The 16413-nt window shown below is 33.0% G+C and overlaps 1 pseudogene; it reads left to right on the top strand.

The window, feature by feature from the left end:
• The first annotated feature begins 1298 nt into the window (after positions 1 to 1298).
• Positions 1299 to 2308, top strand: LOC134377262 (olfactory receptor 5J3-like; annotated as a pseudogene).
• The last annotated feature ends 14105 nt before the right edge of the window (positions 2309 to 16413 follow it).

The following is a 16413-nucleotide window of genomic DNA, read 5'->3' as shown; positions in this document are numbered from 1 at the left end:
ACCCAGTCTGCACCGTCATATATCTGCAAGTGTGCCGGGTTTCACTGGCCATTGTTTTAAAAACACTAGGTTTATAGCTACTATATACCTGTGGGAATTATAATAGCACTAAGCTGAGTTACAAACTACAAGTTCTGTTATTTTTATCTTATTTTTATCATTGTTTAGCAATTTTTATTTAGTAAATGCTCCTCAGATTGCTTCAAACCTTTGGCTGAATTCCCGAGTTTTGAGAAAGTTGGTTTGACAATTTTTGTCAGTGCTTTCTGAGCTTCTTTCTCATTTGATTCCAAAAGACGATACATAGCACTCCAGGTAAGAGTCTGGACCAAGCCAGATAAAAGAACCAAAATCAAGCCCTAAAATACTCTACAAATTTGTATTTTATATTTGTTTATAACTTATATAAATGTGGAAAGACAGTTGCATTTTCCAGGACAAAGGTAGTACTGATCGACACATGGATATGCACTAGTTATGTGAAGAAGACATTGCATTTTCTAAGAACTGTGTTGAAATATGAACAAAAAAGGAGGTATTACACTGAAGTACCTGTATGTTTTAAAAGTTTACTTTATTTTGTGAGTTTACTTTGCTTTTTTCTCAGAAAAAGTAAAAGGGCTTCTGTTTCCTGAGTCTCAGTCAGGCATTTCTGTTGAATATCAAAGGCCACTGTAAGTCGCTGTTCATGGTGTTTTCTATTCCAGCTCACAGAGCCCTCTCCTCCCATTCCTCTTCTCAGAAGCCAGTGCCTCTGGCTATTTTCTAAGGATGACTACAGGGGTTTTGGGTGCTAGGTCCTTGCCTTTTGTCACATATGTCTTTGAAAATGTGGAGAAACTATACATGAAGTCGTAAGTGGAAAATCTTAGGTTTAAATGCCACTGTATAGTTTATTTTTGTATTTTCATATACTTGACATTAGCTACTCTTGAATCTGAGTGATAAGTGGAAAAGAGAGCTTCAATGGGACCATAGATTAAATTTGCAACTTCCTTTTTTATGTTCTTATAAGCTAGACTTTTATTTTCTTTACATATCTTTAGAATGAAATTCACTTTAGATTTTGTTCACATTAAGATCAGCATTTTAAATGCATCCTGAAACTAAGACCCTGACATTTTCTTTTTTCACTCATGGATTTTATTTTTTTCTATTTTTTTTTAAGGAATAGGCAAATAAACAGTGTTTGAAGAGACTAGAGACTTTTTGTTTAAAATTTTCTAATTTTATAGGTAAGGCAACCAGAAAAGAGAAGTCACTAACTCATGTCACACAGCTAGAGATTCCAGATAGTCTTAACATTGCAGCATCATGACTCTCAATTTATTCCAATCTCTTTATTAACAGGTACAAAGAAACACTAACACATGGCTGATGCTAATTTTACATTGGTTACAAAGTGTATCCTTTTGGGATTGACAGATCGTGCTGAATTGAAGGTGGTCCTCTTCATGTTGTTCCTGTTGATATATTCCATTTCCTTGGTGGGAAATCTAGGAATGCTCTTTCTAATCCAAGTAACTCCCAAACTTCACACACCCATGTATTATTTCCTTAGCTGCCTGTCATTTGTTGATGCCTGCTATTCATCAGTTTTTGCACCCAAAATGCTGCTGAACTTCTTTGTTGAGCAGGAGACAATCTCATACTCTGCATGCATTGTTCAGTATTTTTTATTCGTGTCACTCCTTACCACTGAAGGCTTCTTACTGGCGGCAATGGCTTATGACCATTATATGGCTATTGTGAACCCTTTACTTTACTCAGTGGCTATGACTAAGATAGTTTGTGCTGTTCTGGTCACTGGCTCATGTGTAGGAGGTTTAATCAACTCACTGACACACACAATTGGCTTGGTGAAACTGTCTTTCTGTGGGCCAAATGTCATCAGTCACTCTTCTGTGACCTCCCTCCTCTGTTGCAGCTGTCATGTTCTGACACATCCATGAATGAATTGTTGCTTTTAATCTTCTCTGGCATTATCACCATGATCACTTTCTTGACTGTGATGGTCTCCTACGTCTTCATTGTTGCTGCCATCCTGAGGATTCGCTCAGCTGCAGGTAGACACAAAGCCTTTTCCACTTGTGCCTCACATCTAACAGCTGTGGCTTTATTCTATGGCTCAATAAGCTTTAGTTACATTCAACCAAGCTCCCAATATTCCTTAGAACAAGAAAAGGTGGTATCTGTATTTTACACTCTGGTGATTCCTATGTTAAATCCATTGATTTACAGTCTAAGAAACAAGGAAGTGAAGGATGCTGTGAAAAGGGCCATAGAAATGAAATATTATCCTTGTTAATTTTATAACATATGTGACCAAAAATAAGATACAAATCCATGCATTGTTTAATGATGTCTATAAAAATTTTGGAAATTTTCTATCCCACAGGAACCTCAGAGTTTATTTATTTGGAGCTCTGTGTTTTACAGCCAAAGAAAGAAGCCTAGAAGAATAACACACCATAGGACACATGGCTGGTTATTATACTAACTAATCTAAAAACCAGACTAAGATTAAAGGTTGTTATCTCTAGATTATTAATGATATTTTAATTTCTTTATATGAGTAAAAATGAATATAAACATATATGAGGGTTCTTCATAAAGTTTGTGGAGAAATAGAGTTAAAAGATAATACAAATCTATCCATGAACTTTCTGAAGTACCCTTGTCGATACATAGACACTCAAACACACAAGCAAATAGAGAGAGACAAACCTGAAATCCATAAGTAATGCAGTATCTACTAGCTTGGTCTCGTTATTGAGCATCAAAATAAGTAAAAGATGTTAGTGAGCACGGAAATAACTAAAACAGGTTCAAGGCAAAAAGTACTGGTACGTGGCATTGTCTAGAAAATGGACAGATACATGTTTCAGGAATTAGTCTGGATTACTTATAGCCATTTATTCTTCAAAATAAATGTGCACACTCAAAAATACTTACAGAAAACATGGCTCTAGATTACTTTTACATTCAAGAGGATTAGTCTAAACAATTTTCCCATTTCTGGCCTCAGTTTCCACTACTATATATAAAATCAAATAGGACAGAATACCACTATTTTATTACCACTCCATATAGAAGGGCCATAAATTCCAAGAGAAAGCTTGCTCTGAAGAATTTCCAAACATGAATTACTTAGGAATCACTAGGAAGTCATTAGCAATCAGTTTGCCACTACCCTTAACTTCAGGATATTCCAGAATTCTTTTTAGACATTAAACAAAAAATTCCTTGAAGAGGTATTCAAGGTAAGGAAAACTTATGTTCTGTAGTCCAGGTAGGGGAAATCTAGGAAGCTGTCAGTTTTCCTTTCAATTCAAATTATGTATACAAGTCCATCATCATAAAATCAAGCCCACAAATACTAATTGATTCATAATTTCTTCTCAAATTTCTGTGAATCCATCTGGGATAAAATATTTAGAAAAGAAAAGCAAACAGTATTCTAGAGAGCATTTTCATTTACAAGTAAAATAATATTAAGTTTTTGGAATCTAATTAAATATTGAAATAATGAGGCAAATGAGCTAACCAGCACTATGCAACAGCTGGACTCACAAATATTAATTCATAATTTTACATGGTAGGCTAGGTTAAACTTCTATTTTTTTTCTTCTCAGTGAGAGCCAAGATGATATAAGTGAATATAACCAGTATCTGTATAAATGAAAGTAAAGGTAGCATATTAAAAAGCTTATTATATTAGACATTCAGTAAAACAAATTGATATGGAAGTTTAATTTCCAGGGTGAAATAATAACAATAGGAATAAAAATAACATCAACATATAATGGTTCTGTAGCTCTTCATGATTTTTCCAGACCATCTTATATATTACTTATAATCAGGTGCCAAATGGTGAAATACATGTGACATTCATATATATGAGACATTTATTTGTATGAAAGGTTACGTTTTTAGAAAGAAATAAAAAAATAATAAAAATAACGATAAAACCTAATTTTATATAGAAATCCACAGTTTTTAAGAGCATTCAATATGTTATATCCTAGAGTGTGAAACATAAAGAATGTTATACAGAAAAGATAATTGAAACTCAGAAAAATAAATTGAACTACTTATAAATTCTCTTACAATTTACACCCTGTAAAAGAAAGGGCTGGTGGACCAGGATGCAGACAGCGTAACACAGTTCACTAAGTGTGTATGTGTGAGAAGGTGTGACATTTCATGTGATAAAAATATATTTTTGTGTGTAGTATGAACCTTCAATTCATCTTAATACATAAGTATTACATTATACTAACAAGATCTAGGTGCTTTGATGAAAAAAATTATCATTCTCATAGAATTCTGAAGGAAATGGAGGAAGCTGGTAGCAGATTTTATAATGTAGACTGGAAAATCATTAATTATTCCTGCTTTCATAAAAAGTATATAAAAAGCTATATGATATGTTTATTCATATATTATATATTTTTATATTTATATATAATATATGTTGTAATATATATAGCATTATTCTGAAATTTAAAAAAGCTAATTTAAGCATATTCCAAATGTTCTTAAATGCTTGATGTAGCTAATCAGCAGGAAATAAATGGGGACTTCATCAGTGAAATATCTGATGCTACACCACTGATTGACATGTAAAATATCAGGTAAAAAATCTGAGGACATACACTCGTAGCCTCAGTTCCTTCACTTCATTAATAAAATTGGTTACTGCCCAGCACTTGGAGAAATAAAGACTCAGAAGACATTTATTTTGCATAACTTTCTCCTAGGTTCTTAGTTTTCCTCTAGGTTCTAGATCCTCTATCAAATATATGTTTTTTGTTTGTTTGTTTGCTTGTTTAATTTTTATTCCATATGTGTAGACTTGGAGTTTGCAATTTGGAAATTCACCTACTCATGCACTCATCAGGAAAATAAATTGCTGGCACCATCTGGACCGATTATGGCTACATTTGTATCCTGCTCATGTTTTTTACTTATCTGGAGACTCAGGAACCAATGAAATGGATTTACGCTTCTAAGATTTAAGGTTTGGTCCTGTTCCATGAGCACATAGAGATTATATTGATCTCAGCTATCATGGCAATTTTCAGCTGTCCTTGGTCAAATGTGGCCTGTATACAAATTCCAGCTCTCAAAATCATGAACATCTAGTGATCAAAGAACGATCCCGTCCAAACTCTAATTTGATGTAGAATAACAATACTGACGAAAATAAATAATGATATATATATATATTTTTTTCAATTTAAGCAAGACATACCTCTTTGCTTAGAGCTTACATAGCCTTAGATATGTCTTACAAACTCTTAGAATTCATGCGTTCTTATTCTTATTCTTAGACTTCTCAGATGCTCAGTTTTTGCTAGATACCCTCCTGAGTCTTATGATTTCTAAAGTGCAAACTTATGAAACGTCTTTAATTATTCTGAATCACCTGTAATGTGAATCATACGAATCAGAATATTTAATTAAAAATAAAATTGCACAATGGTTAGGGATAATAGCTGTGATGTGCCTGGAAATTAGTAGGCCCTTAATAAATGGAACCATTCCAACTTCTCGACTTTTATTTGTCAGACAAAAACAAACAGCAAAAACATACTCTATTTAACAAGACTGATTATATTTCCTGTGTGTTAGTCCATTTTCACTATTGCTTCATTTTAAAATAATTGCAAATTATCACCACTATGTTCCTGTGCAGTTATGGTTGTTGCTTTGGTTGCATTTGACCTACAATGGTAATTGATTTGTTCTTTGTTACCTCTCCCCCCTTTTCACATTTAGCTCACCATTTCACCCTGCATTCATTACTTTTTATATTTTTCATTCCATTCTCCAATTATCAGTCTACTCAATATTTCTAAAACTTACTTTTATGTTTAGCCAATATATTGACAAATGTGATAATTCTGATATATATCCTGGTGTTGTAATTGTATAAATTACCCCTAGTATTAAAAAGTACTATACTATTATGAAAATGCACACATTCTGTTTAGTAATTGCTTCTACTTCTTTGGAGTCGTTTCATATCAAAACATGTATATATTTTACATAATTCTAGCAATTATAATGTATTGATAGAAGAATATGACCATCAGCACATGGAATTTAGGGCTGTTTAAAAGTAATTTATACGGCCGAGCCCGTGGCGCACTCCGGAGAGTGTGGAGCTGGGAGCGCTGCGACGCTCCCGCCGCGGGTTTGGATCCTATATAGGAATGGCCAGTGCACTTGAGTGCCGGTCACGAAAAAGACCAAAAAAAAAATAAATAAATAAAGTAAAAGTAATTTATATAACATAGTTCATATAATATGTATGTATAATTAAATTATGCAAATTATAACTATAAACATGGGTGGTGTTGATTTTTTTAATTTTATTTTTAGTTGTACAAATTTATGGGGTATAACATGATAATTTGGTTTTTTCCTTGTGGATCCTCAAATATGTGAGACAAAAATATCTGTGAAAATTTTTCTCTAAAATTGTGGGAAGGCCAAATACATGAATTGCCATACTTTGGAAAGAGTACTATGGCCTTACTTTCCCAAGGCCTATCTTCAGCTGTGTTAATGAAACCTAGCAATCATAAAATCACAGGGGATTTCATCCTCAAAGGGCACTAAGCCAAATATAAATGCAAAAGTCAGGAAATTCAGAGAAAAATGTCAGGGCTTCCTTTTAGATCTAGGTAGGTGTCGTGTTTATGTGTTCTAACAAAGGGATTACAAATGCCTTATCTGGATTTCAAAAGGAGTAACTCTCAATACACGCTGTAAATAAAATGTGAAAAAAAATTATCTGTCTCATAAACATTCCAATTATTTAGATAAGTGGAATAGAATTAGATCATTGGCAAAGTCAGCTGGCTTTCTTGAAATAATTTGTGAGTTTGTTCTATATTCCCTCATAGCTGTAGTTACAGCTTCATATCTATATCCTTGTAAGCTGCAAAAAAGAATTTATTTAAAGATATTTTTTGAAATCTGAGACTGATTATGTAAACTGTTAAATTTTGTTAAATATGAGGAAAAGAGCAGCAATTTTTTTGGCTTCATCATCAGAGCTAATTTTTAGACTCAAACATTAAATGATTGTATTTAGCTTGTTTTACAGCAAAAGAGAAACAGCATGAAAAGTAGTTGAGACAAAACTTACAATATATTAAATAAAAATTTTTAAAAAACAAATATGAAATGAGTGAAATAAGAAACTCCTAATCAAAGTAAATTTGGTTTGTTTAAAAAGAAAGCTGATCAAGGCAAACTTGTGAAACAATTTTAATGCAAAAAAAAAAAAAGTCAAAAAGTTAGTTTAGTCAAAAAGCCTTTTGTGAAGTATGTAAACAGATATTCTTTATTTTTTCAGTCTCTGTTGTCCTTACATGTTTTACTTTCAATAGGAAACATTTGAAGAGGAACTATGGTATGTCAGTGAGTTTTCACATATTTTCTTCTTTAATTGTCACAACTATCTGTTGAGGAATGTTTGTAGATGAATCTAATAGTTTGGCATGAAATGACAGGTTACTGAGGTGAAAAAATGACTAGTCATTCTTTTCAAATTTCTTGCAGTTTCAATAATATGGACACAATCGAAGCTATCTTGTGATGACCTTTGCAGTATCTGAAATGTTGCTTACTTTGTAGTTTATTTACAGCTCACTGATAATAAAGGTCAGAAATTCAAGCCTTTGTCACTCTTTATTCGATATCAGGGAAATGTTATTCCCAAATAATTTTGGATTATTGATTGGGGAATGCCATACTCATAAATGTTCAGTGAAAATATATACAGTTGTCAAATTAATGTGAAAAATGCTCTATAGTTTTTTTCCTCTTATTGAAAACTCCCAAACTAGAGTAGCATGTTATGTACTCCTAAAACTCCCAATGTAAAGAAAGTTTTCCTTAAACCTCATTTAACCAATTGTTTCAAAATCATATTAGATATCAGAATCTTTCATTTCGTGTATTCTGCATTATATGACAAAGCCTAAAATAAAATCAATTTAATCATCTAACTTTCCTTGCGTTAAAAAAAAAAAAAAAAGATTTATACGTGATCTAATGTTCAGGAAAAATATGCATTGCCTCGAAATTAGATTTGAGATTTTCAGTACAGGAACTTACATATATTGAAAAAGTTTTCTGACTCAATTATAATGAAAAAAATCAAAACATTATGAAAAAAATCTGACTTACACAAATTCAAGACATTGGAAAATAAACGCTATTGGAAATCAGAAAATAGAACGACAAATTTCATTTGGATTTGCGAAAAATGACTTACTGGAGGAAGTGAGTTTTAAAAACTAAATAATTTTATTGTGTTAAAAAATGCTTATTTTTTTTATCATTCTTTATTCCAGACATCCCTGATTCTCTCTCCTTTTTTTATTGGCAATCCATAAGTTTTATTAGATAATATTAATATGTATGCATATTTATACACACATATATAAATTCATATACTCATATTCAGCAGACAAACATATGACTACATTCCTTTTGTTTTATTGATTAATGTATGTGTGATGTGTATTCATTGTCTGAATATCACACAGAACAATTTTGTTAGATATCTCAAAAATTTGCCTGTTAGATATTGAAAATGTTTTTGTTAATTTGCTTTGTTTTTTGCTAAAGGATTTTCTTCCTTAAAAGATGAGGTTCAAGCCTTGTATTTTGGAATCTGGAATATACTGTTACCTGGGATCCATCTCCAGAACTCTTTCTGTTAAATAACTATTCCCATTAGGGCTCCCCAGGAGGATTCCAGTTTCCCACAGGTTCTTATGTGATACATAATGCCAATTTATATTTCTTGGTGGGATCCAACTAAAGTTTTATTTTTCCTACCTTTTCATAGTCGCAAGATTTGAGTTTACTGTGGAATTTTTTTTTTTCAATTTTATTTATATGTATTTTTATGGGGCACAGTGTGGTGTTTCAATACACATATGTACTGCACAATGATTCTCTTAGGGTATATAGTATAGTTTTGTACCCATCACTCCACCCCTTCTCCTCCCACTCCCCAGCTTCCAAAAAGCATTATTCTATTCTCTACTTCTATGAAAGCCGCATTTCTGTTCTTTAGATCCCACATGTAAGTGGAACCATGTGATATTTGTCTTTCTGTGCCTGATTTGATTCACTTAACATGATGGTTTTCAGCTCCACCCCTGTTGCTGCAAATGATAGAATACCATTTGTTTTCCTAGCTGAATAGTATTGTGTATGTATACACAGTACTTTTATCCATTCATCCACTGATGGGCATTTAGCATGGTTCCATCTCTTGCTTATCGTGAATAGGGTGGCAATGAACATGGGAGTTCAGGTGTTTTTTTGATATGCTGATTTCATTTCCTCTGGGTATATACCCAGTAATAGGAGAGTTGCATTGTAAGGCAGATCTATTTTTAGTTTTCTGAGGGATCTCCATTAGGTTTTCCACAATAGCTGTACCAATGTACATTCCCACCAACAATGTAGGAGGGTTCTCTTTTCTCTACATCCTCTCCAGCATTTATTATTTTCTGTCTTGTTGATAAAAGCCATTCTAGCTAGGGTGAGATGGAGTATTATCATTGAGAATTAAAACCATGTGATTTTCTTAAGAAGCTAGTGTGTTGAATTTATATATCCAAGCTGTACTCTTTGGTTATTTTCTCTTTCCTTTTGTTGCCTACAGGTCTTTCACAGGTGAGCCACATAAATGTCTGACAGAAATGTCAGTGCAAAAACTGAATTCATCCCTCGGAGGCTGACTGATGACCCTGAACTGAATACTGTCCTTTTAGTGCTGCTTCTCATGATCTATCTCATTACTGTGGTGGGCAACACTCAGAGAGGGTAACAAAGGCAATTAATTTGGATTAGCTTCAGATAGAATTTCAGGAAGTTCTCACTACGTTTAGGAGGAGGTACAGTAGAAGGTCATAAAGTCCTTGGGTCTGAGGCTGCTTCTAAGGCCCTTTTATTTCCTTTAGTTGAAAGTGTTCAGCAAATGAAAGCACCATACTTTGGGGTATTGCTTTCTGAGCCCCAACACTTGTACGTAGGCCTCCTCCACATTTTACATTAACAAATAAAACATCCTGTATGCATATTATATGCCATCTTTGCCCACAATTGTAAAAATCTGAATATTTGATTTGAAAACAATAATTCCACAGGTATAGAAGAGTTTCTTTTAATGGCAACTCCATTTCTGTCATTAAATAAAGTTATCAAAATGACAATGTAAAGGTATTCTATTATATTTGAGTACAAAGGAATTCACCAAAAATCAGCCTTTAAGAAACTTCCACAATATATTATAGCCATTTGAAAGTACTAAATGTTATAATTTCTTTTTAACAAAAGGGCACTGAGAACCCCATATTGCTTATTTTCATACATCATCCATATGGTGCTTATTGTTCTGCTCACTTAGATATGCATTAAATACTCAGTCCAACACCATCATTATCCCACAATTGTTGAGAAAGCAAATATAGCCTTTGTTAAATGACACTTTTGTATTTTGTAGTGAACAATGGTTTGGGGTTTCTGTAAAGAATGCTTCTTTCTATCAAGTGGAATGACAGCACATAGCAATTCATCTGCTCTGTTAAATCTACGAAAGGCTATGATTTTTTTTCCTATTGCTCAGCAATTAAGTTTATGTAAATATGTAACTAAACATGTCAAAGCAAATTTTATTTTGTTGTTTCTGTACAGCACATGGTTTCTTCCAGTATAATCAAATTGTCAAATATTTTAATCACATATCACCATAACAGCATATGCATTTGACAAAAAATAAGTAATCACCATTATTGTTATAGCTAAGTTTTCAAAAGCAAAAATACTGCCTAATAAAGGAAAGGAGTCATTAGGATACGACAAACAGCTTTCTAATGACATTTCATTATCATAAACTAAATCTCAGATGAGTCTAATTTTATTATCCCCTTCTTTCTGTACCTCTATACCTCTATACTCTTTTTTAATGTGTTTGTGTGTTTCTCACATTGAGAAACTTTTTCTTTTTTTATGTCTGCATCTTCCAGTAGGCCTTAAGAAGTGTGCCTTTAATGACAGGCAAGTCAAAACGCCTACATTGAACAAATGCTTGTTCAATGAATGAATGAAGGAATAGGAACCTTGTGAACTTGAGGAGCACTAAATCAGTTCATTTAACATAACTATCAAGTTCCTTCGGTTACTCAAATAGAGTGTTACTGTGTAAACAAACTAGATTTAAGTGTGCATGTCAGTCACTCTCTCTGCACCTTCACTTTAGATGCTGTCATACCAATCTTTCCATCTTTCCAGAATGAATCTTTATTTTTCTCCCGTCATTATTTCTCTCTCACTCTCCCAACATTCTTGGTCTCTCTCATGCCAGATGATTAACTCCTTGATCTTTGGGAGTATGTCCCCAGCAGTAATAAAATGTGTGAAATTTTCCAGATATTATCTTCTATTTTTAATATGCTGAGAAAAGACACTCAAATGTATTTGATGTTTTTGGGCTCAAAATAAAGATATTTAATTTTTATTCAATTCATTAAATGTATGGTGCCCTTGTAATGATCCTGTTAACCATCTGCATTCCTTGAGTTTGTGTTCTATTTCACCCCTTTAAGATACATTTTCTAGGGCCGAGCCCGTGGCGCACTTGGTAGAGTGCTGCGCTGGGAGCGCGGCGACGCTCCCGCCGCAGGTTCGGATCCTTTATAGGAATGACCGGTGCACTCACTGGCTGAGTGACGGTCACGAAAAACGACAAAAAAAAAAAGATACATTTTCTATCAAAAAAATTTTATAAGGTAACTTTTCTCTACTTCTTTTATTTCAAGAAGTATTTCAGGAATTTCTGAAGAAACAAATTAATCAGTGAAAATAAAATAAGTAGAATAAAATTGATATTTGATATCATATAGATTCAGCCACACTCTTACACTCATATATAAAGACTAGCAGGTTATTAAAATATGTATTCCAGATTATTGTCTGTTAATTGGAGAACGTAGTGTACAAAAAGTAAAGATTTTGCAAAGGATACTTGCCTTTCAAAATATGGGCAATAAGGGAAAATGGGTAGAAAAGATATGGAAAAATAGCTAAAGACAACAGATAAAAAAGAAGAAAATGTACTTCAAAAAAGAACGTATGTTGATATTTGTCTTATGAAGTATGAGAGAAAATATAACTGTTTATAATTATTAATTGTAATAAATTCTTCTAAAGAGCCAAAGATTATCAGGGTGAACCAAGACACAAAATCTAGTATATTTTATTGCTTACACAATTTTTCTAAATTAAAGTACAAAATATTAGGATAAAGTAATTAATTAATTTGCAAGAATCCACTTTCTCCCGGTATTTTTATGGCTCTCTACTTCTTTCAGTGTGACCCTCTCACTGAAGACTTCCCTGAACATTCCTTTTTAAGAGAGAAACTTCAAATATCTCCATGCACTGTCTCCTCTGTTTTTCCTCACAGCCCTGTCACCATCAGTACAGATTCTTCATTGTTTTTTCTCTCATCAGCCCCCTCCACCACCACCACAGAATGACACTTTTACTATGTAGTCTTCCTTGTTATTCCTCAAGCTACATGGCCATCCTCTGCACAGGGCCTTTGCACTGATGTTCCCCTGGACTGCAACACTTTCCTTCCATAGACCTGAATCACTGATTCTTTTCTCCTTCAAATATTTGCTCAGTTATCAACTTTTAATTGAGGTCTCTGTTGACCATATTCTCTCTCATTGATTCCAAATGCCCCTGGCAGGGAACCCTGATATCCTGTGCTGTTTTCCACTTTATTTATTATTTTAATAGTACATTTAACCTTGCAACGTGAGTGTATGACTAGTTTTTGTATTTTTCTGCTTTCCTCTGCTGAGAATTTATAATCTATAAAAACCATAACTGATAAGGCCTGGCTTGCATATCAACATTTGAATATTTCTTTCCCAGAATCTATGAGGAGCCTACATCAGTTGATTACAAGTAATGCACAAACTTCAATAAATTTACAAAGCTTAACTAAAAGGAGCCATATATTCTGATCATGATGTAATACAATTTAAAACTGATATGTGAAAGATCAAAAACAAAATAACTTTTAACTCAAAATTATAAAAATAATATGAAAATCATAATCTTGTTATTTTTCATCAAATAAGAAGTTAAAAAAAACCCTTCAGACTATCTATATAATGTACCAGAATAGGAATAATACAGATTAATACATACAAGTGAAAAGTAAAGTGACATTCAGATGAATAATGCAAACAATTAAATTCCAGTATTATTTAACAGGTAGCAAAAATAAATGTCAAGCAGTTAGTACTAGGTGCTAAAAACCTAGTGAAAGAACAGTAGTGAAAGAACAATAAACTCAACCTAATAATGTAGGGGAAAGAACATGATGAAACTAAAAAAACAATTAATGAATCAGAAATTTTAAAAAATTGAAAACCATTTATCCAAAAAAGCAAAAAGAGTTGCTATTTAGTGAGCCAAAGATGAAATAAAAAATGAAGTACTAGTATGAATAATTCAGGAGAGAGAGAGAAAAAGAGAGAGATCAAGAAAGAGGAGATGTAAGAAGCATAGTTTAAAATATAATGGATTAGGTAATTAAACTATATTATAATTTAAACTGAATGAGATTTAATTATTTGATCAGACTTTGGCTTCTGCCATGACACAGTAAATGTTAAAAGAATTGACTTCTCATTATACACAACTCTAAACCTGAATAAAATGGGTTTCAATACGGGGAAAACATTAAGCAAGAAAACCTTAATAATAGTAATTTTGCAGTCACCATGCGTATTGAGGTGGCATTGCTACAGAAAGTCACCACTAGCCTCTCATTTGACTTAAATCCTGAGGCTCCCTATTGTTAAATAGTTTGATGCTGTCTTCCGATTCTCCAAATTAGCCTGTCTCAGCATCACTATGTTTTCAATGAATAGAATTGTCCTTCCCAAAGTTCATCAAAAATATAATAGATGCAAGAGTAGCTTCTTTATCCACACCAAAAAAGTACCTCCTAAAATTCTGGGGAATAAACACACTTTCCTGCAAGAGTCACTTTTAAATCTATATGAAAATTGGTTTCATTATCATGACATGTGCAAGATTCACAAAAATAATTTACTCTGATTATCACTGTGTGCCTTTTCAGATGCTTACTTTGCTTCCTTATCTTGGACAAATAATCCTCAAAAATATTTCATCTTTCTTTTAATATTTTAATTTATTTTCATTCATATTAAAATATTTAAACTCATTTTATACAGAAGTGAGTTTTGAGTCATTAAATTAATTATAAAATGTTTACTAGTCTCAAGACTGATTTTGTAATTCTGTTATAATTTTTTGCTTATAAAATAAAAAGGTGTATGCTAAGAAAACAAAATGCTATGTACAAATATTGTGTGTAAATAAATTAGGTAACATTGCCAAACTAGAAAGGAGAGCTCGCACCATTCCTTGTGATCCCTCAAAAGGTCTATGTATCAGCTGGTGAACACTTCATTCACATTGTCAGTTAAGGGAACTAGCCAATACATAATACTTGGAATTCTGGGGTTTATTTTTCTCAGATTTGCTAAAATTTTAAACAGCATTATTAGATTGCTCTCTAGAGTCAACATATCTTGTAAACTATGCAAGTTCATGGAAATTAAACAACATACTCCTGAATGACCAATGGATCAAATAAGAAATAAAGCAGGAAATCAAAAAATGTCTTGAAAAAAATGAAAGTACAAGCACAATGTACCAAAACACCTAGGAATAAATTTAACCAAGGAGGTAAAAGATCTCTACTGTGAGAACTACAAAACCCTGTTGAAAGAAATTAAAGAAGGCATGAAAAGCTGGAAAGATATTCCATGCTCTTAGAGTGGAAGAACTAACATTGTGAAAATATCCATACTACCCAAAATGATCTACAGAGTCAATGCAATACCAATCAAATACCAATGACATTCTTTGCAGAAATAGAAAAAAAAAAAAAACCTAACATTCATATGGATCAAATAAAGACCTCAAATAGCCAAAGAAATCCTGAGCAAAAATGAAAATAAAAATGAAGCCAGAGTCATAACAGTATGAGATTTCAAATTATACCACAAAGCTATAGTAACCAAAACAGCATGGTACTGGCATAAAAATAGACATTTGGATTAGTGGAATAAAATAGAGAACCCAGAATAAGCCCACAGACTTACAGCCAATTGATTTTTGACAAAGGCTACAAAAATATACATTGGGGAAAACACTGCCTTTTCAGTAAGCGGTGCTGGGAAAATTAGCTATACATATGCCCAAGAATGAAACTAGATCTGCACCTCTCACCATACACCAATATCAACTCAAAATGGATAAAAGACCTGAAACTATAAAACTGCTATGGGAAAATATAGGGGAAACACTTCAGCAAGTAGGACTGGGCACAGACTTTATGAACAGGAGCCCAAAAGCACAAGCAACAAAATAAAAAATAAATAAAGGGGATTATATCAAACTAAAAAGCTTCTGCACAGCAAAGGAAACAATCAAGAGTGAAACTACAACCTACAGAGTGGGGAGAAAATATTTGCAAGCTATACATCTGACAAGGTATTAATATGCAGAATGTACAAGGAACTCTACCAACAATACAGTAAAAATTAATAAGTAAATAAAAAATAACTCAATTAAAAAATGGTTAAAGGAACTGAATAGACATTTTTCTAAGGAAAACATAGAAATGGCCAACAGGCACTTAAAAGAATGCTCAGCATCATAAATTATCAGGAACATGCAAATTAAAACCACTTTGAGTATCACTTCATCCCAGTTAGGCTGGCTATAATAAAAAAAGATGGAGAATAACAAATGCTGGAAAGGATGTGGGGAGAAGGGAAAGTTCCTATACTGTTGGTGGGAATGTAAACTGGTACAACCATTAGGAAAAACAGTGTGGAGGTTTCTCAAACAATGACAGATTGATCTACCACACAACCCATCAATCCCACTTCTAGGTATAAACCCAAGGAATAGCAATCACCATGCCAAAGGAATACTTGCATTCCCATGTTCATCACAGCTCTATTTACAATATCCAAGAGTTGAATCCAACCTAAATGTCCATAGATGGAAAAATAGACAAGAAAAATGTGGTATATATACACTGTATAATAATACTCTGCCACAAAAAAAGAATGAAATTCAGCCTTTCATAACAACTGGATGAGCTTGGAGAAACATGTTGAGTGAAGTAAGCTGGGCACAGAAGGGAAATACAGTGTGTCTTCACTCATAAGTTGGAGCTACAAGAGAAAGAAGGAAGGAAAGACCACAGTGGTGCATTGGACTTGCAGAGAGAGAGAGAGAGAGCATCCCTAG

This window comes from Cynocephalus volans, chromosome 4, assembly GCF_027409185.1.
Source record: "Cynocephalus volans isolate mCynVol1 chromosome 4, mCynVol1.pri, whole genome shotgun sequence".
Lineage (NCBI taxonomy): Eukaryota > Metazoa > Chordata > Mammalia > Dermoptera > Cynocephalidae > Cynocephalus > Cynocephalus volans.
This window is presented reverse-complemented; position numbering and strand designations above follow the sequence as displayed.